The sequence below is a fragment of the Diceros bicornis genome, unplaced genomic scaffold (assembly GCF_020826845.1).
Source record: "Diceros bicornis minor isolate mBicDic1 unplaced genomic scaffold, mDicBic1.mat.cur scaffold_256_ctg1, whole genome shotgun sequence".
NCBI classification, from domain to species: domain Eukaryota; kingdom Metazoa; phylum Chordata; class Mammalia; order Perissodactyla; family Rhinocerotidae; genus Diceros; species Diceros bicornis.
The window spans coordinates 119,475-144,071 of record NW_026691133.1 but is presented as its reverse complement, the minus strand read 5'-3'; the positions used below and the strand labels follow the sequence as shown (position 1 = coordinate 144,071).

At 38.7% G+C, this 24,597-nt stretch overlaps 1 long non-coding RNA gene across 1 annotated transcript; it reads right to left on the bottom strand.

Moving 5' to 3' along the window:
- Positions 1 to 2,957: 2,957 nt before the first annotated feature.
- Positions 2,958 to 10,422, bottom strand: LOC131402762 (uncharacterized). Its single transcript, XR_009218945.1, has 3 exons — positions 10,369 to 10,422; positions 4,495 to 4,569; positions 2,958 to 3,083 (listed from the first exon to the last, which is right to left on the bottom strand). It is a non-coding gene; the product is annotated as an uncharacterized LOC131402762 (long non-coding RNA).
- Between the last annotated feature and the right edge of the window lie 14,175 nt (positions 10,423 to 24,597).

The window sequence follows — 24,597 nt, the reverse complement described above, 5'->3', positions numbered from 1 at the left end:
GCACCAAATGCTTTTATTAGAAAGAAGAAAGGTCTCAAATCAATGACCACAGAGCTCACCTCAACACATTAGGAAAAAAAAAGCTAATTGAACTCACATACGGAAAAGGAAGAAGATAACAATCAGAGCATAAATAAATGAAATAGAATACACAAGGGTCTTCAGCATTTTATTTTACCCCCCTCCTGTCTTTCACATTATTATTGTCATTATTATTGTGTTTTTAATTCTACATATATTTTAAATTGACAGATGATATTATTATGGTTTTTACCATCAATATTCATTTACATTTACCCATCTGTTTATCTTTTTCATTGTTCTTCATTTCTTCTTCAATTCTTATATTTTTATCTGGGATTACTTTCCTTATCTCTGAAAAACTCTGTAAAACTCCTTTAGTATTTCACATAGTGCACATCTGCTGGCTATGAAATCTTATTTTTGTTTGCCTGAAATATTTTTATTTCCCCTTCGTTTTTAAAGAATATTCTACTGGTTACAGAATTCTATGTTGGCAGTTGTCTCCTGTGAGCACAATAAAGTTGTCATACTATTGTTTTCTGACTTGCAAACTTACTATTCTCGAAGGTTGGTTCTCAGTTCCAATGTTAACCATTTGATGATAATGAATCTTTTTTGTCTTTGACTGTCTTTAGTATAATTTATCTTTGTTATTTAGCAGTTTCATTAGGATATACCTAGCTATTTTTGGTTCCTAGATCTTCTTGATCCTGTAGATTCTATATCTCTCGTCAGTTTCGGAAGACTGTCAACTAGAACCATTTTAAATATTGCTTTTGTCTACTCTGCCTCTCTTCTTCTGGGATTCAAATTAAGTGTATATTAATGCTTTTCACCATGACCTCTTACAATCATTTCTGTATTTTCCTTCCTTTTATTTCTCTCCATGTCTCAGTAAAGATATTTTCTACTTTCTTTTCTTCAAGTTCACTTATCCTTTCTTTCGTTGTGTCTAATCTATATTTAAACTTATATATTGAGTTCTTAATGTCAATTACTGTATTTTCCATTCAATTATTTTTAAAGATTTCACTTCTCTGACAAAATTTTCTATCATATCAAATGTTTTCATGAACATAATAATCAGAGATATTTTAGACTGAGTAGGCTGGTGAAATACTTGGCTGTGGGTCTGTATCTATTATTTCTTTATTCTTTGGTTTGTGGTCGTTTCTTCCTTGACCCTAATATGCCTTGAAATTTTTTTATTGGATTCCAGTCATTTTGAATAAAAAATTACAAAAACTCTTCTCTGATAATTTTATCTTCTTTCAGAGAGATTTTACTTTTTTTTCCCCTAAATGACAGTCAGAGCATAAACAAATCATTTTGATCCAATCAGGGTTTTAAGATGATAGGAAGGTGAGTTTTAGTCTCTTTGAGGTATGGTCTAGTTCTGACTTGTTCTTTTTTTTCATAGAGCATAACTTTTCAAAGGTCTCAAATGAAATACTAGAGCAATTACCGGGCCCCTTTCTTCTTGACAGACCCTAAATTCCCAATTTTTTTTTCCCAGCACATTGAACCTGACAAAACATCTGCTTCAGTTTTTACCTTCTGAGCGTCAGCTGTCTTCTTGTCGTCTTGGTCTCGCAGTCCACAACAGCTTAGAAACGGACAAACGCCTTACAGTGAATATCAACTTAGAAAATCAGACACACTTCTCTGTGTTTCCTATTTCTTGAGGATCTTGGTCCCTCCAATTCTGACTGGTTGGTTATACCTGTGCTTCATATTATCTTGTCTCTTTAGCCCTGTAAGACTGTCAAGAGTCCTGAGTTTTTGCTTTCTGCTTAGTCTCTCTGCCTTCAGCCACTTAGCGATGGAAAATACCTCAAGGGGAAATTTTGTGGAAAGTTGGGCTCATACTGTGTATTCCTTTTATTAGGATATTGTCCTAACAATTGCTGGATGCCCTAGATACTCTCCAATGCCTCCAATAAGTAAGGTGTTTTCTTTTTCTTTTCTTAAATGTGATTTTTATAGTTATTCTTGGTGAAAGTTGGTTTGATACAAGCTAGTCATTTACAACTATATGGAGAATTTTAAATTCAGAGAAGTACTGTTGTTAAGAAATTGTGAACGTAGATTGCCTGTTACCAAATAGATAATCAGCAATTTAATAATATTATGTAAAGCTACTTTTGAGTCACAAAAAGATTCTTTAAAGGAATATTACTTGGAGGAAATGTCTACATTAATTAATATGGACAAGTAGAAAAATATATATCTATTACCATTTTTCAGGCCCAGTTTGCTAATGACCTCTGTGTGTTGTTTTGGGCACAGTTAATCATCAAAAGTGGAGGACAGACAAGAATTGTTTGAAGTCTCTTTCAGCATTTTTTTCTGTTTAGTCATAAGTAATATTAGAACAAGTGATCTTAGAGCCAACTTTCAATGAGCAGTTAATGGTGGTATTTGAGCAGTCAGAAGATGAGTTCTGGAACATAACATAGAGTTAAAATATATGCAATAAATCCAAGAAGGATATCAAACACTGAGGTCTTACTAACCCCTTTGGAAAACAAAACTGTGTAAGTATTTGCACAGCATAAGTAAATGAGATAAATACCGAAACAAACACAAGTTATTTATTAAAAGAGGTAACAATTAAAAAATTGAACACAAAGTCAAAAAACAACTCAAAGTAATCAATCATTACAATAAAAAGAGTTTTTTGTTGTTGTTGTTGAGGAAGATCGGCCCTGAGCTAACAGCCGTGCCAATCTTCCTCTATTTTGTATTTGGGATGCTGCCACATCGTGGCTTGATGAGTGGTGTGTAGGTCCACACCCAGGATCCAAATCTGCTAACCCTGGGCCACTGGAGCAGAGTGCGTGAACTTAACCACTATGCCACCAGGCCAGCCCCCCTCAAAGGATTTTTTTAATATTAAAATTGATTATTATCTAAAAAGCATGACTCTTGGAATGTGTTATTTCTCTTTTGTTGTCATAATTATTACGTGATTTGTAATTTGCAGTTAAAGTACTCAGATTCTTGAGGTTCATTCTCATTCCGCTGGAGTCTAGGAAAGTCATCTCTTAGAGGTTGAGCTGAAACAAAATAATAATAACAATAAATAGTTTCTTTTTTTATATAACAGCCTCAGCCATAAGGGGAAACCATACAGTTTTGGACAACACGAAGGAGTGAACTCAGTTGGAACAGGTTAAACGTCCCACTCAATCTCCATTGTTGAGTGAAGGGTGAGTGGACCACTGGCCCTGTTTGCATTAATCTGTCCACAAACAAAACCTCTTCTTTGGCAATGTCATGTGAACTTAATCACTAACTTCAAATTCGTCTGACAAAATATTCAACATTAATAAGGCAGTAAAATTAAGATTCTTACCATTCTCAGTCAGATTTCCCTATGCCAGCAAAAATAGTCAATCAGTAAAATCAGTGATGTATTTAATAGTCATAGCTGATCATTCCATTTTCATTGAAGACATTTTTGAACTCTCGATTTTCCTAAGGCTTAAACACTAGACTTTGCAGCTTTCATATTATACAGAATATTCTGTTCGTGCTAAAATTACATCATACAATTGAAAATACATTTACCACTTTGAGCTTATTTTATGCAAGGCAAAAGACCAAATAGGCATGGCTATAACATTGTACTTGTCATTATCTTCTTCTATGACATTCTTTTTTTTTTGTGAGGAAGATCAGCCCCGAGCTAACATCCGATGCCCATCCTCCTCTTTTTTTTTTTTTTTTTTTTTTGCAGAGGAAGATTGGCCCTGACATGAGATCCATGCCCATCTTCCTCTACTTTATATGGGATGCTGCCACAGCATGGTGTGACAAGCAGTGCGTCGGTGTGTGCCCAGGATCCGGGCCGTGAACCTCGGGCCGCCTAAGCGGAGCGTGCCCACTTAACTGCTTGCACCACTGCGCCAGCCCCCGACATTCTTTATTAACTTCAAATTTGAAGTGATATGTTAGCAATTTGAATCTTCATGTGAATGATTTAAATGTATTTTTGTTGCCTTTGTGTAGAATGGAGTCCAGGCTGGCGTCACCCGTATGCCATGCTTTTGTACATATGTGTTAATGATTATAAGTGATCATTCATTAGATCTAGTCCACAGAGAGTCTTTGTCATATAGTCTACATAATAGCACATAGAAGGCTCAGGATAGAGTTTTCTTGAGAAGAGTAATAAGATTATATAACATAGTTTTAATAATATTCATATTTTAATAATATTCATAATTTTAAAATTTTTATGTCAAATTTTAAAAGGACAACTTTATCACTTCAGCAAGAAGTTAGCATGCTCTTTAGATAGATTCTGTACTGTGACTTATAGATAGAAAATCATCTTTGATGATAAAATCACATTTTAAGCATTTTCTTTCCTAGTCTCTGATATTACATCAGTTCTTAATATAAATTCAACTCATAAACATCTACTAGGTATCTCAATTCATAGTTGTGAGACATTATGCTTACCTAATGTATCAGGCACTTTTTTCCCCCAGAAGTGATATTTTCTGATGTTACAACCATGAAAATCAGGGTGAAACTCTGGGATTTCAGGGAGGCATCAGAAGACAAGAGTAAAGAATGAAGTACAAAAATAAAAACACTTTAATTTCATGATTGGAAAAGTCTTACCCTAATCCTTGAGTATATCTTCTATGCCCTTCTCTTGTATGCCTATATTGTTGCTGTGGTATCTGCCTCCAGTGCACCAGAGAGCCACCAAACCAGGCACCTCCATGCTAATGAAACCCTTTGCTGACCACTGAGGGCCATTGTAGAAGAGGAGGGGCCTGCAAGATTTGTCAGAGATGGTCACCAGGGGTGGAGAGTTGGAGAAGGTCATCAAGAGTACGTGATCTCCAGCTGAAACTCTAACCAGACCGGAGCAATTGGAGGCTCCTCATCCACTCCCCTGTCCTTGGAATGCATATTTGGCCCACCATTCACACTAGGAGCCACTTCAAGGACACAGCCTTGGGCGAGTAATGTGTTGTTGAGACCATGTGGATGGTATTCATGACTGAATCTCATTAAGGACTCTAAATAAACTCTTAAATTAAGAACTTGGCAGGCGGATGTGGAGATCTACTTGTCTTGCGGCCAAGATTAGCCTTGTAAGTTGCCTTGCTTATTAAAACAGCCACCTAACCCCCTCCCCATAAAAATCGTAGTATTTTTATATTGTATCGGTGGGTTTTTTCCTGAGCAACTACAAATAAGGTAGAAGGAAAGTGAAATTGCTCAGGTATCTGCCTCCTTGAGAAAGACTGCATTCCTAATCGCAGTCAACCGCGTTACACATATGCGCCATATATAAAGTAGTATTTAAGAGTTCAGACTGAACTGGCTTTAAATGTAGGCATATCGCTAAGTGTAAATTTACATTTTACACTTAGCCTCTCCAAGCCTTAGTTTCGCTACCTGTGAAATGTTCTATGGTTGCTGTGAATTTCACAAAAAATACAAAAAAGTCTAACACAGTAGCTGCACATGGTACGCATATTGGCTGTTTTATCATAAGTATTATTATAGCTGATTTTATTAGTAGGAATGAAGAAATGTTTATATAGTTCAATGGAAAAGTAACTCATGTATTTATGGCAGAATGGAACATCTATACAGCTCTACAGTCCCCTATAGAGCTCTCAAACAAATCATATTCAACTGGTCCTATATGAATAACCCCAATCAACATTTCTACTTATGATTTTCCACTTACAAATTTTTTAAGAAAATATTAATAATTATAAATACTTACGGGAATTTTATTTTTATGTTGGATAAAAAGTAGAATCATTCTCTAGACATTACACAACAACCTGCCTGTTTCAGTTAACATGAACATCTTCTTAGTTCAATACATACTTGTTGCTATTGTTAATCATACTACCAGCTACTCAATCACCAAAGCAAGAAAATTGAAAAAATTATTCTTATTTGTCTCTTTCCCTCTCCCTCTATGTTTGGTTTGATCACCAGATTTTAATTTCTAAATATTTATTATATCAAATCTTCTATGTCCTTATTATAACCACTTTATTTCACTCCCTCAAAATTTCTTCTCGTAACCATTGCATTATCTCCCTAACCAGGCTCCTTCCATGCAGACATTTATACCAAATAAAAATACTCAATTATATTCTTACTAAATTGCGTCTCTGATTTTATTACACCTTTGCCTAAATTTTTTCAAATTCTTTCCTGAGAAGATAAGGTCTAAGCTCTTTATATGTCATTTAAGACCTTTCATAATGCAATTTCTATCTGTTTCTCCAACTTACCTACCACGCTTCCTACCTTATACTTTATCCTCAAGCAAGCTATGCTGCTTATAAATTTTCCCATATCGACCTTTCCCTTTTATATCTTCAGTTTATTCTCTTTACATGAAATTCCCATTCCCTAAATTCATCATTGGCTAATGCAATCGAAACATCACTCAGTAGAAGCAACACCACCACTTCCCACATCAGTCTCTCTCAGTATGGCTTAAATGGCATTCTTCGGAGTCTTGTGACACCCTCTGTATAATCCCACCATTTTTCACATCACATTGAATTATAATTTTCTATTCATAGGTCTAATTATGAACTTTTGGAAGTTGGGAGAATTTTCTTATTTTAATCGTATTTATTGTATGTTTCTAGTATATACATAGGTGGCAAGTGTTTTTTCAGTCAAAATGGTGGATTTGAGAGGTTGAATGAACATAGCCTGGCTGCTTTTTAGGTCTTAGGAATTGAGAAAAAGAGTAAGAGAGACAGAAAACTTCAATGTTTCTATTTTTTGGTAATGAGAGTATGATATTACCATGTTCTGAGTTAAGGAATATAGAAGGAAGACCAAATCTGGGTAACAATATGAAAAATTCAGTTTAATAAGAGATATCTACACTATACCCAAATGGAGATGTGCAATAATAAATGAGATCTAGAAGTCTAAACATCAAAGAAAACAAAGAGAAATACGGTCTAGAAATATAAATGTATGACTTTTCACTGTAAAGTTGAGATTAGAAGCCTCCTAGAAAGATTCCATAGGATGAGAAGAAGGCCTTTCATAGTGTAGTCCTATCTGTTTTTCAGATAGGAGCACCATCATTTAAGGGATGTACAGGTGATGAGAAGTTTAAGTAAGAACTCAATATAAACAACCCAAAAGTAGGATTAAGTGATGCAACCAGTAGTCAAAAATCAATTACCTATAGTAGTCAGTCTTATAACACAAAGGGGGAAAGTGAGCCTCACGTAAGGATTCTGGTAATGTCATCACATTTTGTTCTTAGTTCTGCAGCTGACACTCTGTCTCAGTGTTAGGAAGACACAAAGGATTGGATTACTGAAAATAGAATATCTTATAGCAAGGAGGCCTCAGCTCTTTAGCACTATTCGATCATTTCCACAAGAAGACATAGAATCTTTGTTGCCCAATATTCTCACTTTTCAATACAGACTTTTATGCTAATTTCTTATTTTTAAATATTAAACAGTGCATGAGACAAAGAAAAGACAACTCTAGGCTGGGTTCAGGATGCTGACCACAATTTTGGAACCTCTGTACTACTTGGAAAAAAGTCTGTGTTCAAGATGGTATAGAAATATCTGATTTAAATAACTGAGGTTCCAAACATAGGCAATAATTTTAACATAGGTGTGAAACACTGAAATTTATCTAACAGCAGTGTAGCTGAAAGATGGCCAGATTGGGTTTCAGAAAACCTGTTCTTTCATTTGATTATATTATTTAGTAAATATATATGAACATCATTAACTCATCATCTATTTTATGGGAATAAAATGAGAAAAAGAAAATGCTTGGGAAGTCATAAGCATTATATTTAGCATATAGCATTATAATTAAATTTATTAGTCATACGGTTCATTTGAAATCAATAACTTCAATGTGGTTCTTTGTAATTCATGTCAATGTATATATGTAGTACATATAGAATGTAGAGAAGTATACAGCAAAAATTCATCTCCTCCTACCCTCTTATATAAGCAGCAGCCGCAACATGATGCTTATCACTCCACCTCACCACTTAATGAAGATAGACAATATTTGGTGGCGGTAGTGGTGTGGTTATGACAGGTAATTTGTATTAAATACTCTCCTAGATATAGTAATTTATAGTAATACACTTAATTCTGAATGATAATTCACATATACCATTAATCAGTTAGAGAAATGAAGATGACTCACGTTTGATAATTTCCAGATATATTTAGAAGTACAATATGTTCCTTGAAGTATAGTCACCTACCAACCAAAATCTCCAAATCATAGAAGAATGATTTCTGTCTGACCTCAATGTTTAGTAAGCTAGAACTAGATGGGAAATATTCTCAAGCTTCAGAAGAATTAAAAAAAAACTTCAAAGAGAAAATGTAGTCATCTGAAAAAGTGTGATACAGTATGCTCATTGGAATTGAAATGGTCCTTGGTTAAAAAGTTTAAGAAAGTAAATTAAAATGCCAAGCATGACGGATAACTTGAGCAATAAAGAATATGTTTCACTCTCTCTCCACAGTAACAGGAAAAGAGTTCAGTCCAATTAAATATTCATGAAACAAAAGATCAAGGCTTTAAGTCTTAGACCAAGTTCAAGACTGGGCATGAACTAATGATCCAATAGTTTATATGAATATTAAACATTTAGTAGAGAAATAACTCAGAATTACATTTTGGAAGGGATTCCATTTTAATTTAATTCTCTGATAGTTAATTTTACCAATTCTGGGTAAGAAATTGATTGACATATAACACAATTATATCCAAGACCATATACTGAAGATTACTCAATTGATGGTTGCCCTAAGTTTCAGCAGTAAAAGATGCACTGAGTAATTTTTATTATATTGTGGTAACAGTTGCTGTTCTTTCCCCAAATCTTTTAACTTCTCACACATACGAAAATTAAATATGAGCTGATAGGCAAGGATACATGTGCGAATTTAATTACTATACTTTGCCCCAAAACTTGCTGCAAACTTAGTTTGAAGGGGTGTTCCTATGTATTATTTTTAGCATTAGTTGTTAGTGAGGCACACATTGCATGTATTAATCATTTGAAATGAAAACTCCCTCCTGAGACCTCCCTAGAAACACGTGTAAGCAATTTCGTTTCAAAAGATTGATGGAATAGAAATACACCCAAGGAAGCTTTGACAGGTTTGACATCCTCCTTTTAAAGATCCAGGAATAAGTGAGGTTAATCCTGCCACAGGCAGAATGCCTCCTCTAAGTGTCTATAAACCAGTGAAATGTGCAGGGGGCCTCAGACACCGCTGAGAGGTCCAGCGAAAATAATCATCTGCTCTTCATGCCGAAAGGCAGCAAACACCGCAGGGGAGATCAAGTCCCAGACTTCCAATCCATTCTCCGTGCAGCAGGCCTGTGGCCATACTTCCCCGGAGAAGGCGCCTTGTCCGTCACTACAACCAGTTCAACCAAAGTATTTTATCCATTTATTTATTTTCAAGTTGTCTACGATGTTTTTGGAAGCAACGGCAGACAAAGCTTCCTCTAGAAAGCCTAAGGGATCTGTATTCCTTTTGAGCAAAATGGCCTGCAGACATTTTTGCAAAACTACTGATAAAAGAACTCTGAGTACCAACATGTTGGCTGAACCAAAATAAAGCATGTACCAGTACATGCCAGTGTACACACCAGTGTAGTGTGATGAAATGGGAAATTTAGAAAAGAAAAAAACTAAAGGGAGCAAAGAGGCTAGATAGAATATAACAATTTATTATTACATGAATTTATTCTCATTTGCCCAGCCTAGTGTTTACTCAAGATATCAGAAACTTCTACCTAATGACAAAATGTTATTTGAAATTACACCATGCACTTTCATTAGCAAAGAAAGAAATCACTGAGATAAGAATTCATATACTTTCCTCAGAGGTGTCTTGTATCATATTTTATTTTAACACCTGCATGAGCTTATGTTTTATACTATGAGTATCTAGGGTTCATGAGTTTCAATTTACTTTTTTCTGTACACACAATATATTTCACAGTCATTGCCATATAATGGATATTCAATAAATGTTTGTTGAATGTTTTGATGAATAAAATTCTTTTTAGATCAGAGTCTTAACTTTGAGTCAATAGAGGATATTTAATAGACTCATGATCCCCTAAAAGTGTACACCAGGTGCTTGTGTTAATGTTCAAAAGTCCATTTTATTCCTGTGGAGAAATCCATATATTTCACCATATTTCCAAAGAGCATCATGATTTCCCTCCCATAAATGATTGTCTCTTTTCTTTAAAGAAATGTAAAGATACAATCTTTCAAGGCAGTATGATATAACAGAAAAGTCTAGGACTTACCGAAAACTCTCAGAAAACCTCATACTTTACAGTGATTTGTTAGAAACGTTTCTGTAAAATTAGAAAAGACAAGGATATTGATTAGGACCATTTGTTTTGAACACTGTAATGAGGTCTTATCCAGAGCAGTAATAAAATTTTTTTTAATATTAATAAGACATGTAAAGTTTGGAAAGAATTGTAAAGAAGAGCATGATTGTGTGTAGATGGTATGATCATCTATATAACAAACATGGGATAATGTGTAGATGATAATTAGAATTAATGTAAGAATTCAACAAGATTGCCAGACAACAAAATCAATATTTTAAAATAATGGGAGTTCCAATAAATTACGGAGAAAAAAGTAAAGAACACATAATTTAAAAGATTCATTTACTAAGAAGCTAAAATTATAAGAACTTTGGAATATATCTAGTATCGAATGTACATTTTATAGAAAAATGTAAAAGTGTATTAAAGAATATAAATATTGAAAAATAGAAATTTCATAAAATAAACAATAAATGAAAAAAGAAAGTTCATCTAGTTTCTTTTAACAAGGCACAACAAAACTCTAAAACATAATAATAATAAAACTGATTATATTGAAATTAATGATTCATTTAACATGTAACTCCATAAAAGACAGTCTACCCAAAGGAATCAGAGCTTTTCAATGTATATAACTAGCAAAGATATGGTATCCAGAATACATTCAAAATGTTTACAAATCAATAATAATTTTAAAAAATAGGTATGAACTGAATATATAGTAAAATTGGGAATAGGCATAGACATCAGAGTAGAAATAGTAATGATTATTATTATTAGCATTAGCATCATGATTACTATGGTTATTTAACCTGGACTTGATTTAAGCAATCTTTTCTTCTAGTTCTTTCCTTTTCCAGATCAAGTTTTAACAATCCTGAGAGGTCTCACCCCAAATCACAAAGATTTCCAAAACTACTTTTTTTTAATCCCAAATCTGAATTTCAATCTATTATCACAACACTTAATCCATTGACTCCAATTATTAGATAAATAAATGCTTTTCTATGCACACGATAATTAAGACGACCACCAGCGAATAAGGGAAAACAAATACTCACAGCAAATTATAAGGGAACTCAGTATAGAAAAAGTTAGCTCAGCCTAAGAGTAGCAGAGTGAGACTCAGCCAGTCATCACAGCAATGTAAAGCAAACTACAAACTAAAACACTCTGACAAACTTTATTATCATAATTCTAATTAATCTTTATCAGTTAATTTTGTGGTTGATATGCATAAGTAACAGAGATATGAAAATTAAATATGGGGCCGGCCCCATGGCCTAGTGGTTAAGTTCGGTGCGCTCTGCTTTGGCAGCCTGGGTTCAGTTCCCAGGTGCAGACCTAAACCACTCATCGGTGGCCATGTGGTGGTGGTGACCCACATACAAAACAGAGAAAGATTGGCACAGATGTTAGCTCTGGGCTAATCTTCCTCAGCAAAACAAAAATTAAATAGTAGGCATTTTCATCCTATTTTCTAGCAATAAGATTAATGATCTTACATCATGACCCCTGAAGATAATTGGATTTCAAGGTATAAATATTACATATAAACAACGCATTTTCATTTAGATGTCATGACTCTAATTCAAAGTATTTTACCAAGTATTGGTTCTGTCAATTAAGGACTTTTTGAGGCTAAGGTTCATAAAGTAAGAATTTTTGTATATTTCTAATTTTTGAATATTTTATCTGTATAGCATGACCTTCTTTACATCTAGTGATGATTTTAGCTTTAAATCTATTTTGTGTCTTATTAACATAGTCATGCCAGATAGTATCATATTGTTTTTCACCTTTTTACTTTCAGTTCTCTGATTTCTGATATTTTAGATATGATCTTTTGAATAGTATAAAATTGGAATTCATGTTTTTATGCAGCCTGATTTTTTAACTTTCATACCAAATATTTATTCCATTAACATTCAATTTAATTACAGATATATCTGGGTCTATAACTACCATCTTATTTCATTCTACTAATTTATTTCTTTCATTCTATGTTTTTTCTTCTCTCCATTATTGTCTTTTGGTGGTTATTTTGTGTATGTTTGAGTAGGTATTTTTTCTCACATTCTACTCTTTTTAACTTTACTACATTGGACTGTATGCTGTCTATTCTATTCTCTTAAGGTTATAATAACACATATATAACTTACCAATGTTGAAAATTAATCAATACACTTATTCTCTTCTCTCATCTTACAAGGACGTCAATTACTACTCTTCCTCACTTATATGTTATTATTTTGTTTGTTTTAATTCTATCTTGTCCCTTTTAACCTCACAAAACAATATTGTTTTTAAAAGATTAAAGATCACTTAGATTTACTACACATTTACCACTTATTTGATTATTCATTCCTTCTCACAACCTCCAATATTTTCCTTGTTATCACTTCTGCCTTTCCACATCTTTTAGATTTTCCTTTAAGGAGGATCTACTGGTGGGAACATTTTTGCTGATTTTGTCTCTTTTAGGACGTATACCTTTTTACTCTAATTCTAGACATTTGCTTTCACTAAATATAGAATTCTAGGTTGACACATTTTCTTTCAGCACATTGAAAATATCACTATTCTTTGTCTTGCATTGTTTCTTTTGTTGATACTGAGAGGTAAGCTGTCCATCTAATTGTTGCTCCTAGAATCTGTGGATTGGTGTCTTTATGACCAGAAATACCCCAAGCATTATTTATTCCAATATTGTTTATTTTCCACTTTTCTCTTTCCTCTCCTTCTAGAACACCAATTAGAAATATGTTGGACTTTCTTAGGTTAATACTCCCTGGATTTTTTCTCCTTTTTATGGTTTCCTTCTCTTATTACCTCTATATTCTAGATAATTTCTTCTATTCAATCTTTCAGACTGGATACAAGGCACATTCCAGGACAACAAAGTAATCTGAACTGGTGTTGGGAGTAGATTAAAACTGGATTACTTCCAGGGATCAAGCAATATCAAGAGAAACAGAAAGAAGGAAGCAAGGGAGGGAAGACAGAGGGCGTTGGCCCTCAGCATTTGGGGCTAGTATTTGGCCATGCCCATCAGGGATCATAACCAGCTACAAGACATCCTACAAGCCATAAAGTCAAAACACCTCATTCATTTACAAAAATGCGTTTCATGTATTGACTTTTGTTTTAACCCGTCCCCTCATTTCAGACAGGAGATCCAGAAAAGGGAGACAACTACTCAGTAGCAGAACCAGGACTAGAACCCAGGGCCCCAGACTCCTGGTCATTCATTCAGGAGGGCACCCCTTGTTCCTGGCCGCCTGCCAACCTGTAGGAGGACAACATTGGTGAGGACAACCTGAAGGAACTGAAGTCCTTGCCTTCACAGAAATTCAAAGGAGGTGCTCGAGTTGGATCTTAGAAGATGACTAAGAGTTTGCCAGACATCTGAAGGGCATTGGAGGCAGTGTGTGCAAAGTAGGGAAGCCTGAAACAGCGGTGGGATCAGATGGCACAAGTGGAGCCCTCTGCTCAAGTGGATGAAGCGCTGAGGAGAGAGGTGAGCTGGGGAGGAGGATGCACTGTAGAAGACAGCGGGGAATGCCTGCAGGGGTTTTGGCAGCGAATTTCAATAGGAAGAGCTACCTTCTAGCTCACTGTGGCTGGAGCAGGGACTGAGTGGCCTAGTAGCTGATGGGGGAGGGGAACGCCCACGACAAGGCCAGGGAAGAGATGACAATGGACAGTGGCAAAGGGAGTACACAGGGCAGGGGAAGGACTTACCTGGAGATGCGCGGAGGGCGCCACCCCTCCAGCGTTTCCCAGGCTGATGCCAAGAAGCAAAGGGCCTCAGGACAGGAAAGTGCCCTGCGCCCGCCAGAGCCTGGCAGATGCTCCGGAAACGTGTACTGCGCGGGGAGAGGACTGCGCTCAGGCAGAGCTGGAGCTCGGAGGAAGGTCGCGCACCAGGTGGCAGGGCCAGGATCGGGGGCCCCATCCACCACCCTTAGGATCACAGGTCCCCGGCTCCGCCCAAACCAGCCACCCCCGTTGGATGCGCCACTGGGGGCCCTCAGCGCCTCTGCCTTCAGCCAATACGAAACCTGGTGGCAGGCGCATTCGCCGGGGCGTGGGGTCAAGGGTCACACAAGTTGGCCTCGCCAGGTGGCCTGAAGGTGTGAAGCGGCGATGGCGCCAGCGGCGAGGGCCCGGCTGGGGCGCCGATGGGCTGCCCGGGGCCAGGGCGAGGGCTCTGAACAGCAGCTGTGTGCTCGCGGAGCCGGCAGGAGACGGCGGAGGCCGGGGGCGCGCCCGTGTGCCGGTAGGTTGGCGAGCGCCCGGCCGCGCCTACCGCGTCCTCGTGGGGGGCTGCAGCTTTTCGGGGCGCAGGGCGCCCCCGCTTCGTGCTGCCCAGCTCCGGGCCGAGCCCCGCACCGGCTCGCGGCCGCGCTGGGGGTGGAGCCTCTGCCATCCCGCCTGGAGCTGGAGCGGAAGGAGCGGGCGGCCCCTCCCTCCGCGCGTTCCGCCCGCCGCCGCCGCCGCCGCCGCCGCCGCCGCCGCCGCCGCCGCCGCCGCCGCCGCCGCCACCCCTCCCCGTGCCCTCGGCCTCTTGGAGAAGCTGCCACGCTGGAGGGTGAGACTCCAGGAGGGCGCCCCTCGAGCGGCAGCAGGCACGGGAGGGGGAGGCGACAGGGGCGCTGCCCGCCTGGATGGAGGCGCGGAAACGGCGGGGTTGTGGCGGCCCGCGGTAGCCGCACCTCCCCGGGGGGTCGGGGTTGTCCCACAGATCAGGGAGCAGAGGGAGGCTCAGACAGGTCAAGGGACAGGCCCCAGGCCCCACAGCTGATAGGGGGAGGGACAGTGGGACCCGCACTCGGGCGGTCGGCCCGGGAAGTTCTGATGGTAGGACAGCCGGCTGCCAAAGCTCCGGGACCTTGTGGGCCGGCTGGAGTCGGTGGACCAGTGGGAAAGGAAGCGTTAACTGGAGCACGTACAGGGATGAGCGAGGAGGAGCGGAGGTCCGTACACACTAGGGTGTTTGCACAGGAGGCGTCTGCCTTGACTCAGGTTTGAAAAGATGGCAGCAGAGGGCGACCTGGGGCGGCTTCTCTTGGAGCCAACAGTCAGAAGAGCAAAACGAGGTGCTTGGGATAGGTTCTTGTTGGGGATGCTCGTAGGAATCTCCATGCGGGATGAAAAAGCAGCAGATCGGACCAGTTTGGCTTCTGACTTGTCTGTCAAGGGTAACAAGTGATCTTGAACTGAAAAGGGGAGATCAAGAGAAACGGGGCATTGAATCTCCAGAGGAATGACAAGTTGCGTTGTTTTTTCCTTAATATTGAGTTGTAAGAGTTATTTCTGTGTGCTGGATAGAGGTCCTTGATCATATACATGATATGTGCAGATATTTTCTGCCAGTCCACGGCTTTTCTTTTGATTTTCTTAAGTGTCCTTTGAAGAGGCAAATGTTTAAATTTTAATGAAATTCAGTTGATCACTTTTTCTGCTGTGGATTGTGTTTTTGGTATGTGTAAGACGTCTTTGCCTAACCCAAGATCACAAAGATAGTTTTCCTATGTTTTCTTGTAGGCGCTTCATAGTTTTAGTTCTTCTGTTTAGGTCTATGAGCCAGCCATTTGAGCTGGTATTTGTGTATGGTGTGGGGTAAGGGCCTTTTTACGTGTGGATGTCCCATTGTCCTAGGATCATTAGTTGAAAGACTATCCTTTCCTTATTGAATTGTTTGGCACCTTTGTCCAAGTCAGTTGCCTGTAAACAGTAAGGGTTTATTTCTGAACTGTTGGTTCTGTTCCGTTGATCTATATGTCTAACCGTATGCTAAAATTATGCTCTTTTGATTACTGTAGCTTTATAATAAATTTTGAACTTGGGAAATGTAAGTCCTCCAGCTTGTTCTTGTTTTTAAAAATTGTTTTGTCTATTCTGAGTCTTTTGATTTTCCACGTAAATGTTAGGATTAACTTGTCAGTTTTTGCAGAAGTACTTGCTGGGATTTTGGTAGGGATTATGTTGAATTTGTAGATTGATTTGGGCACAAATACTCTCTAAAAATTCTTTTGTCTTCCAATCCATGAACGTGGAATCTCTCATTTAAGTAGGTCTTTAATTTCTCTCAAGTATGTTTTGTAGTTTTCAGTACAGAAGTCTTGCATTTCTTTTGTTACAGTTATTCCTAAGCATTTTATCCTTTTTGATGGTATTTTGAATAGAATTCTATTCTCAACTTAATTCTTGGAGCGTTCCTTGCTAGTATATAGAAATACCTTTGGTTTTTGTATATTGACCTTCTATCTTTTGACTTTGCTGAACTTGTATATTAGTTTTATATGTTGTTGTGTATTCCTTAGGATTTTCTACTTACAGGATGGTGTTGTCTGGTTGTCTGTGAATCAAGACAGTTTCACGTCTTCATTTCCAATTTGGATGCCTTTGTTTCTTTCTCTTGCCTAATTGCACTGGGTAGAGCCTTCAGTACAGTGTTGAATTGAAGTGCTGTCCGTGTTCTGTTCCTGATCTTAGGGAGACAGCCTTCAGTCTTTGACCATTGCGGGTGATGCGAGCTGTAAGGTTTTCACAGATGCCTTTCCTCAAGTTGAGGAAGTTCCCTTCTTGTCCTACCTTATGCGGAGTTTCTTTTCTTTTTTAAAATCCTGAAGAGGGACTAGATTCTGTCAAATGCTTTTTGTATATCTGTTGAGGTGATCATGTGATGTTTGTCCTTTATTCTGTGAATAGGATATATTACGTTAGTTGATTGTTGGATGTTAAACCAGCTTGCATTCCTGGGAGAAATTCCTCTTGTTCTTGGACAATAATCCTTTTTCCACTGGGTTGGTTTTGCTAACATCTTATTGAGGATTTTTTTCTTGTGATGTCTTTGACTGATTTTGGTAATAGGATATTCCTGGCCTCATAGAATGAGTTTCTGGAAAAGTTTGTGAAGAATTGGTATTATTCCTTAAGTAGATGTTGGGTTAATTTACCAGTGAAGTAAGTTATCTGGGTCTGGACTTTCCTTGGTAAGAAGAGCTTGTTTTATTCCTAATTTAATTTTTTTAAGCTTGTTTTAGGTATATTAAAATTTCAATTTCTTCTTGAGTCGGCTTGGGTAATGTGTTTCTTTCCAGGAATGTGTTTTTTCTTGTTAGTTATCTAATTTGTTGGCATAAAGTTGTTTCTAGTATTCACTTCTGATCTCCCACAGTTCTGTAGGTTGGTAGTGATCTTCTCTCTTTAGTTCCCAAATCTGGTAATTTGTACTTTCTCTTTTTTGCTTGGTCAGTCTAGCTGAAGAATTGTCAACTTTATTAATGTTTCAAGAGAACCAAATTTTGGTTGAATTGATTTTCACTGTTGATTTTCTGTTTTCTGTTTGATTGATTTCTAGTTGTATTTTTAGTATTTCCCTTCTTTGCTTGCTTTCGGTTTAGTTTGCTCTTTCTAGTTTCTTAAGGTGGAAGGTTTGCCTATTGTTGAGGTCTTTTTTCTTTTGTCATGTAGGTATTGAAAGCTACATTACAAGCTTTAAACTTTAGTTTAAAGTTTATAATTTTGTCTCTAGGCACTATTTAGCTACAGCCCATAAATTCAGATATGTTGTATTTCTTCTGTCTTCATTTACCTTCAAGTAGTTTTCAGTTTTCTTTGGAATTTCTTCTTTGACCCTGGAGTTATTTAGAAGTGTTTACTTTCTAAATATTGATGGTTTTCCTAATTTCTTTATTTGTGGATTTCCAATTTCATTCTCTTGTGGTTAGAGAACATACTTTAATTTCAGTCCTTTTAAATGTATTGAGACTCCTTTTTCGCCTAGCATATGATCTATCCTGGAGAATGTTCCCTGTGTGCTCTAAAAGGATGTGTATTCTGCTGTTGTTTGGGTGCAGTGTTCTAGAGATGTCAGGTCAAGTTGGTTGATAGTTTCTGGGTTAATCTATATTGTTTGCTCCTACTATTATGCACCACCCAGGCAGCTTTAATGTTCGTTATTAGTCTCTCATTGTTTTCAACAGACACCCCAGGAGGAAAGGCTGCTCTGGGTGATATCTGCATCAGGTCAGAAAAATAGAGCCTTGTTAATGGGGTCTTGCAGGGCACCACCAGACAGATGAAATGCGAGTTCTCTGGGAGTGGGGCTTTGAAGTTGTTCCAATCCTTTTCTGCCTCCCCCAGTGGCTGCCAGATTGCTGATTTCCACTGAAATTGTGAGCTGTTGGTGTTGAGGGCTCCTGCAGAGCTGAGGAGAGGTGGATAGGAATAGGTCAGATTAAAATGCCACCAAGCTTGCTGTTCTGACTGAGAGTCAGCTGCTTTCCTGAAGTAAACATCCCCCAGATTGCTTGAAGTCTTTGGTTCTTTGTCAGAGTTTTGAAAAGTGGATTCTGACAGTTTCCCCGTGTTTTTCTTGCTCCACTATTTTCACTGACGTTGCTCAATCCTTGTCCTTTGAATGTAGTTACGGATGTGGTCGGATCACATCTGCCGTTTTGCTCTTTGTTTCTTTATGTCGTTTTTATCTCTCTGCTCTTCCTTTGAGGCCCTCTTTTGTGGTTAATAGGTATTTTTCTAGTGGACCTTTTAAATTCCTTTGTTGGGTGTTTTACTATATTTTGTTTGTTTGTTTAGTAGTTGCTCTTGGGATTAAAATGTGTGTCCTAATTTATCACAATCTGCTTCAGGTTAATAGTGACCTAATCCTGAGGAAACTAACTTTGTTCCAACATTGCTGCATTTCCTCCTCTCGCGTTTGTGTGGTGGTTGTGATATATAGCACATCTTTACACATTTTAAGTCCGACAAAGCAATTTAGGATTATTATTTTATGCAATTGTCTTTTTAATCTCTTAAGGGATGAGGATAATCAAAATATATTTGTGCAATGTTTTATATTTACCTTTATAATTACTCTCACTGATGTTCTTCATTTCTTCTTGTCACTGTTAGTGACCATCTGCTGTCATTTCCCCTCAGCCTGAAGGACTTCTTAAGACAGGTCTGCTAGCAGTGACTTCTCTCAGTCTTTGGTTGGGAATATCTTTATTCCATCTTCAATTTTTTTTAAGTATGTTTTTGTGGGATATAGAATTAACGCTTGGTTGACAATTTCTGTCTTTCAGCACTTTGAATATGTCATTCTACTGGTTTCTGTTCTCCACAGTTTCAGAAGGGAACTGAGCCATTAATCTGATTGTTGTTGCCTTGTACTTGATGAGTCCATTTTCAGTACAGGTCTCACTTTCTTATTTCTTTGCACGTCTTGTATTTTTTTTTGTTAAAAACTGGAATTTTTGATGATATAACAACTCTGGATTGTGGTATTTTTCCCCCTGGGTTTTTTTTTTCTTTTCAATTTTTGGGGGCTTAAGCTATAGCCTCAGCCTCCTCTGCTATGCGTGGCTACTGATGTCTTTGCTCAGATTTCCTTTTTGTCTCCGTCCCTTTAGTTTTTTTAGCCTGGCTGCTTTAGGGTTGCCCCCTGTCTGCATACCTTTGTGGTCAGGCAATGATTTGGGCAGAGGTTGTGCTCAAACACCTTGAGCTTCTAAGGTTTCTACCCTCTACCTTTGGTTCTGTGTGTAGGTTGGAACCAGATCAAAGTTCAGCCTGTTCTCCAGTCTCCTCATCTTTACTTTCCACTGGTGCTCGGGTCTCCTCTGTCCATCCGTGCTGTTGCCCAGGTGGCGTGGGTGTGAGCAGAGCCTTCTGTGGCTCTCTCCTTTCTAGCATCTTCCCATGAAATTTCTGGCTGGTCTGCCTCTCCTCTTGCCCCCAATCAGGATTGCAGTCAGGCTCCTCGAGTTGCGCATTTTCCCTGTTTGTTTCCTACTAGTTTGCTGCTGGGCCTGAGTTTGCATCCTCCAGTTTCAGCACCCAATTTAAGTCTGTCCTTTCTGGCAACAAAGCTGAAGGTTTTCGTGGCCAGCCCTGCCCTGTTCAAACTCCTGTGCTAACTGAGCTGGGGTGGACGAACAGCACAAGACAGGAAGTCTGGAAACTCCAGCTGTTCTTACCTGTAGTTCTCGCAGTCTTCTGTGAATGATTCCTCAGTTTATTTGCCTTTTATTGATTTCCCAGGCCGTGAAGTGGTGTTTTTTAAATAATTTTGTCCATTTTTGTAGTTCTTTTTTGGTGAGAGCTTCACTAACCACTTCACTCCACCATAGTTGGAAGTGCTCTGCTGGCACATTATTATAACACACATTACTGAATGCTGACTCTGTGTCAGGTGTTGTTCGAAGCCTTTTCCCATACTAGCAGATTTAATAACACAGTAGGTGCTCACCAAGTATTTGTTGAGTGTTGAATCAACAGCTACCACAAGCAATGAGAGAAAGCATAGAGTGCTGGGCATCCTCTGTGGACTCGCTTCTTTTCTATGTTTCTTGCCATGTGGTCAGGGGCTGACTCCTGCCTCCCCAGTGGGTCGTTTCTGTGGACCCAAGCCGTTCCCAAAGGCCAGGGAACTGAGCTTTTTGACTCACACAGGGGTGCATGTGTATATGTTCCCTGTGAATGTGAGGAGAGAAAATATCACAGGGCAAAAGGAGGGATATGTCACTTTGAGATGACTTGATTAAACAAGTCACCAACAAGTCAAGTTTAAAGGAAATACTTAGCTAGCTTTCTTCCAGAAATGCTGGAATTAAAAAAGAATTATTTTCCTTTGTTTTTTGCACAGGAAGTGTCACCCTGAGCTAACACGTGTGCCAGTCTTCCTCTATTTCCTATGTGGGTCGCCGCCCCAGCATGGCCACTGACAAGTGGTGTAGGTCTGCGCCAGAGAACTGATCCCAGGCCACCAAAGCAGAGCACACCAAACTTAACCACTGGGAAGTAGACCACTGGACCGCCCCCCACCCCCCAAAATTCTTCATCTTTGTTCACTATTAGTGGTCAGCTGGCATTTTCCCTAGGAGTACATTTACGTGTAGTCTCTGAGATTGACTCTGGAGGCCTGTGATGAACTGTAAACAGCTAAGAGACAGTGGGGGCTCATGTGGGTGACCATAGAATTTGTCGTCCAGTTTGTTTGAGAGTGAACGCTGGGACATCAGGTGTAAACTAGGCCTATCCCAGGCCACACGGGGAGGTGCTCACTCTGGGTTTTATGCTAAGGGGGTTAATTCTAAAGCCAGGCTGCCTTTGATTGGCTTCAGCACCACCTAATCCTCAGTTTCCTCACGCGGCCAGTGAAGGTGAGGATTGATAACATCACATGTGGGTGAAACACCCCACAAAGCCGCTGGGCTGTGAATGTGTCACGTTGGATGTAGCTGTGGTATGAATGCTTCTTCATGGCAGGGGTTTGAGAATGTCACAGTGCAGCATGAGGCTCACGGGAGTGCATTCTGGAACCAGACAGCCTCCACTTATTAGCTGTGTGACTGTGTCGGGAAACTTATTTAATCTCTAGGAGCCTCGATTTTCTCCTCTACCGCATACTCCTCCTGCTACCACCAGTAATGATAGTGAGTATATGCCGTCGCTATTACACGTTAAGTCAGGTTCTATTCACTGTAGGGGCTTTAGCTCTATTAACTCATTTAGTCCTCACAACAACCCAATAAGAGAGGTATTGTTCTCAACTCCAATTCACATAGAGGGAAACAGACACAGAGAGGTCAAGCAGTACATCTCAGGTCGCACAGCTGGTCAGAGTCTACCAGCTGTAGACCCCATGGTCTTTCCAAGATTCAAACTAAGGTAATCTTCAATTTAACTGCTCTGTGAGACTGTGTCTTCGTAAACGGGGAAGATCTGATACCTAGACCCTTGGATGAGTGTGAAGATGAAAAGAGACAGTACATCTCAAACACGTAGCACATAGGAAACGTTCCTTAAGTGTTTGTTGCTGTGTTAATACTGTGTGTTCTTGGAGTGGGTGAACAAGCTGCCATTTATTGCTGGAAAAACTGGACGTCCCAGGTCAGTGAGTGCTTTATGGGAACTCTTTTTCAGATTTCACCTGCTGCCTGTGGCCATGGATTCACATTGCTGTCCTCTAAAACCAAGGATGGGATGAAAGTTTGGGGGATGGAACTCAACAGAGAGTCCCAGCTTGGCTTTCACAGGAGCCAGGAAGAGAAAAGTGAAGCTCTCCCCTTGGCTTTCTCTGCTGTGATTGGCTGAGGAAGCTCCCTCTGACTTTCAAGAATCTGATGACATAAACCAAACCATAACAACAAGGATGGAGTCTTGAAAGCCATGTTGTTTGAAACCATCTGGGCTAGATTATTTTTCAGCTCGTTTGGTAAAGGTCATTTGCTGCTAAGTAGGGCTGTTATTTTTTGGCCCCAGAGTGATGACCTTTGTTTCCTCACTTGAGATAGCCTGAGACACTCAACAGTGCCTAGAATGTGGTCTGGGGAAGAAATTCAATGAAAACCTTAAGATGGAGGCTTTATTCCAATTATTTGAAACTGGATTGTAAAAATGTTAGAAATTATTTATGATATTTTAACAAATATACATTAGTCAATGAATAGTATGAGGACAATAAGAAGCATTTTTTAAAATAAAGTGGAATTACCCAGAAGTACATACTGGACAAATCTTTCTTGTCATTTTTTTCGTGTTCCCTCATTTGTATGCAAGTATCTTTTTATATAATTTTGATCACTGTATATTTTGTGTTCTGCCTTCCTTCAGTTAATTTTATATCAGAATTCTTTTACAGTTAGTATTGAAGTCTTGATTGGCTGTATGATGCCACATTACGTTTCTTTTTACCTTTTGTTAGGAACAATTGTAGACATACACAGAAGTGACTGGAATAGGATAATGCACCCCGTGGGCCGTCGTCAGCTTCTGCCGTCATCAGCACATGACGGTCTTGTTTTACTCATTTCCCTCACCTTCCCCCTCGGCAAATTGGGAACAATCGTCAGATTATTGATTTCATTTATGAATATTTCAATCCGTATCTAAAAAATAAGGACCCCCAAAAAAGTAAATACATCATCACATCTAAAAATAATTAACAATATAATCCCTGAATATCAAATATGTAGTCAGTATTCAAACTGCCTTTTGTCTCCGAACTGTCAATAGATTTTTATTTTAAATTTAAAAATTTATTTGAATCAAGGGCCAGAGAAAGTCTAGGCGTGGCAACTGGTTGATAAGACTTTTATAGTCTTTTAAGTCTGTTTTAATCTTTTCTCCTTGATATTTATTTAGTGAAGTCACGTTGTTTATTCTACAGACTTTTCCAGTCTGCAATTTGTTGAATGCATCCCTGTGGTGCCGTTTGTCATGATCCTCTGTCCTCTGTATTTCCTGCCAATTGGTAGTTGGACCTAGAGCCAGATTCCCTTTCGATGTTATGTATTTACTGCTTCGCAGGCCCTTAGGGGTCTATGCAGATAGTAATGGGGGATGTGAATCAGTTTTCAGTATTTTAAAGTACTTCATATTTTCAGCTACTAATATAAGCTAACAACATTGTCCATTTTCTTTGATTTTGCCTAGAATCACATCATCTCATTGAGATAAACCAGATATTTCATGCAGGTAAAAAGTTGTCTGGAAATTATATCATTCACTGATGAATACGAATGGGCAAGTGTATTATTATAACAGTCATAATGCCATTTATTTGGTAGACGAGATCTTTTGAAAGATGGGGATCATAGGAGAAAGTAGGGGATCCTTAGTAAGGAGTATGTTGAGAACCAGTGCATTTGCAGACCTTCTCCTGAACTCTAGCCTCCATTGTAAATATTCAGAAGGTCATCATTTAAAACCTGCAAGAGGCGTTCCCTACATAGACCATCTGGCTTCCTCGGTAGGATTGTAAAGAATAATAAGTTTCTTTAGAGTGACTTCTAAACATCTTTCCCCCTTACTTGCTTATTTAAAAATTAAAATTTTCTATTATGAATAGATGCCATGTTTGCATAATTCAGAATCCTAGAGGCGCAGTAGAACATATGATGAAGACTCTGCTTTCCACCTCTGTCTTCCCAGCACCATGGTTTCTCTGCCTGTAGACAACCTGTGTTAACAGTTTCCAGTTCATCCTTCCGAAGGGATTTAATGCATGTGCAAGCAAATGCATGTGTGTATTCTTTTTACCTCCTTTTATTCTAAGTGCTGTCGTATAATATAGATCCTGTTCTTCACCTTACTGAGAAATCCTAGTGGCTATTGCAGGAAGTGACTATTGCTTTTACTTTCCTGAAGAATTCAAATGGTGTGAAATGACACGTGAAG